General features: G+C 33.8%; 1 protein-coding gene across 1 annotated transcript in view; it reads right to left on the bottom strand.

The window, feature by feature from the left end:
* The window catches only part of LOC117168817, a 163,099-nt gene that overhangs the window by 135,246 nt on the left and 24,069 nt on the right, over nucleotides 1–3,784 (bottom strand). The gene's annotated exons all lie outside the window — the stretch shown is intronic.

The raw sequence follows: 3,784 nt of genomic DNA, 5'->3' as shown, positions 1-3,784 counted from the left end.
GAAACAAATTATTACAAAAGAAATTATTACAAAAGAAACTGTTACATTTTCAACTATACAACGGAAAAAATCATGATGCTAGCTAGCTAGTGAAAACCTAAACTGAAATCTGTGACAATTTATTCTAATTTTAATCTTTTGATTGCAAGTAACATATCATTGGAATCGCAAATAAACGTACATTTCGAATATAACAATTTTTAATTGCCGATTACCAAATTATAAAATTTTTATGTTCCGCATTTTATTCCTCATGAGAACTAACGGGCCCCGCAGGAAATGCTCCACACAGCGCTCTCGGTCTGTCAACGACGTAAAGGGAAGTCGAATGTCGAGCAGGTAGACCGCGATCAAATGGAAATCGTTCTACTGAATATTTTGAAAAATCGGAGTTAATTTAAAAAATATTTAGATCTTTACAAGTTGTAAAGAAACTAAACAATATTTTATAAATTTTCGGAAATCCTTTGAAGTCGCTCGCCCCATCAATCGCGCATGCACCATCAAAAGCAGTTAGTTCGAACGTGCACCATCAATGGCACATATGACGTTTGGGACGTTCTCTCTGTATCTTGACGATAAAAGTTCTGCAGTTGCATTCGCTTTCGAAAATTAAGGAGATGCTTATGATGGATTGATAGATTCTGGTCCATCAGACGCATCGAGTTAATTGTTCAAAAAACTTTGCGCTCTGTGACAAGCATGTCACAGAGCACGAACCCAGTTTCCTGCGCCCCAGGAAGTAGCTGCCATAGAGAGGGGGCGTTGGTTGGGATCCCCTCATCACCACCCCCTTTTTTAAATGACACACATGTCGCGTTCGCCCCATCAAACGCACATGCGCCATCCTAGCAATTATCAGTGCGAATATAATGCATGCGCAATGTAGGTGTGCTATCAATAGTACGAAAGATTACAATTATTAATTATCAATAATATTAATAATAATTGTTACCAATTATTGGCATTATAGGTTAAAATCGATGACTGATAGAATTCAAACATTATATTTCGTATGTGAATGGAATACATGTATTATAAGCGATAACAAGGATTGATTTTTAATAATATCAATAATAATGATTACTGAATCAATAATTGAAAGTATTCGATCATTATATTGTGTTTGGGTGTGATATAGGTATGATATAATGATATAATAATACATCAATTGTATGTCTATTAATACAATTTTTAGATGGCTTATAACCTACGTTCACTATTTGCGATTTTGTACTAATTGTGTTGGCGAATAACTATGTAAATGTAATAACCATAAATTATTGTTTTATTTTTTATAAAATTATGATTAAAACTTACTTTTTTACCAATTTATCCAAATTTTACTTTCTTTTTTCAACAAATAAATGCATATCTTTAAAATCAATTTTTTTTCCCTTAAATTTTCAATTTCATGTCATAATAAATATACTTTTTGAAGCATCCAGAAAAAATCTTGAAAGGGAATTTTAGAGACATTTCTTGCCTGCGTTTGTCTAAATTTTTAGCTCTAAGCATTGAAATTTAAAAAAGCTATTGTTTTTTTTAATAAAAATGCAACTTTTTCGATTTTTTCTCGGTTTTTAATTTATTTGAATAACTTAAATTTAAAAATTGATTTTGCAAATAGTTTTATGTTGTAAAAAATACTTTAGACTTCAACTGGGGTCTCTGAGACCCCACGGGGACGTATACGTTTTTTAAACACCTTAGGAGACGTTTAAGGGTTAGTACCATGGAAGATAACAATTATTAATTATTAATAATACCAATAATAATTCTTACTAATTACACAGGCCCAAAAAAAATTGCCTGCACGAGACAAGTGACTAGGCTACCCTTATGGATTTTGAGCCGCTAAATCAAAATATGGCCTCAGAATTTTTCCTACACTTCTCAATTTTCCCCTAGATGCAGAAAATAAGGAAAACTCTAGGGATAATTTGCACATTATTTTTATGATACCAGTATACAAGAAAATAGACACATCGATACTATATCCTTAAGGGCAACGACCTCTAGAGATTTAATTGGTACACAGAAATTCGTTAGTGTACCTTTTATTTCCCCTCGCTTAGGTAATTATAGGGAAAATGAAGGTCTTTCTCAGATTATATAGATTTACACGGGAAATAATAAGGAAAACATAATATCCTTTAGTTTTGCGTGCGAAATCCGTCACTTGTCCCGTGCAGGCAACTTTTCTTTGGTTGGCCTGTGTGACTATAAACTCCCTAGCCTTTTCCCTACATTTTGCATCTAGAGAGAAAATGGAACAAGCCCGAAAAATTTGGGGTTCAAATTTAGATTTAGCAAATAAATCTGCAAAGGATATGGCATTTTTGTTACTTTTTCCCGTAAAAATATATGTAATATGAGAAAGACCTTCAATTTCCCTAGAATTTCCAGAGCTAAGGGAAACAGAAGGCACAGTAAAGAATTTCTGTGTACAAATTAAGTATCTACAAGTCGTTGCACTTACGAATATAATATCAATGTGCCTATTTTCGCGTATACTGGTATTTTCAAAATAACGCGTGAGTTATTAAGGAAAAAGATAGTAAAATTTCTAAAAATGTAGTGGTCGAATTTAGATTAAAAGCGCAAAACTGCAGAGCAAATTGCATTTTTCTTATTTTTTTTTTTTTTGGTTTAGAACTCAGTATAACATGCACAAGACCTTTATTTCCCTAGATTTATCCTAGCTAGGGGAAATGGTAAGTAGACTGGGGAATTTTTGCGTATGAGTTTGGTCTTTACGAGTCCCAACACATAAGAATATGAGACCAGTACGTTTACTCTTCCGTATACTGGTTTTATCAAAATAATGTCCAGAATATTTCTTAGGTTTTACCCTATTTTCTGCATCTAGGGGAAAACTGAGACGTGTAGAAGAAATTCTGAGGCCAGATTTGAATTCAGAAGCTTAAAATCCATAAGGGTAGCCTTACTATCGGCGGGAAAATTCGAGTCCTCTGGCTTTGACGTTGAATAAGTATGTGAAGAAAAAATGGGAGTTTAATGAAAAAGGTCTTCTTTTAAAGGTGCATATGTTGTACGTTAATGAGCCGAAAAGTAATATTTCAAAAAATTATTTGTAGCTTACAGATCTGAAAATCTGATAGCATTTAAAAACAGTGAACTTTAAAGCATCGTTTTTTATAGAAAAAATAATATGAAAAATCTGAAGAAATTCATGGTGGTACATTAGATATTTCTGACCAGATTGCCGTAATAATTTACAATTTGAAGGAAGTATGTGCTTCTTGTTGTCTTCGTACAAATTGCGATATTTGAAGTCAGTTTTTTATATAGGAAAGCAAGTGCGGGAGCCCAGCATGGTGCTGTTTTTTTCAGGGGATCGTCCTATGTTTTCCTCAACACAGGGAAGGGGTTTAAAGGCCAGAGTGAGGCTCGGATGCACAAGTTGGGTAGGTCGGGCTGAGGAAAACCGAGGACGATCTTCTGAAAAAGTGGCATCACGCTGATTTCTGTCACTTGATTTCCCATATAAAAAACTGACTTCAAATATCGCAATTTGTACGAAAACAACAAGAAGCACATACTTCCTTTAAATTGTAAATTATTACAGATAGTTCAACTAACTACCTCCAATTTAAATCAGTTCATTATCTTTATTAGAACTGAAGATATTGCGCTCGCATATTTATTCACAAAAAACGAACAATTACACAGGCCAACAATTCTCAGAACCAGAGACCAGACCTACTATACCCGAAGGTTTTTGCTGCGCTGAATCCGAATCTGACCTCAGAAAAATTCC

The sequence above is a fragment of the Belonocnema kinseyi genome, chromosome 3 (genome assembly GCF_010883055.1).
Source record: "Belonocnema kinseyi isolate 2016_QV_RU_SX_M_011 chromosome 3, B_treatae_v1, whole genome shotgun sequence".
In the NCBI taxonomy this organism is placed as follows: Eukaryota; Metazoa; Arthropoda; class Insecta; order Hymenoptera; family Cynipidae; genus Belonocnema; species Belonocnema kinseyi.
This window is presented reverse-complemented; position numbering and strand designations above follow the sequence as displayed.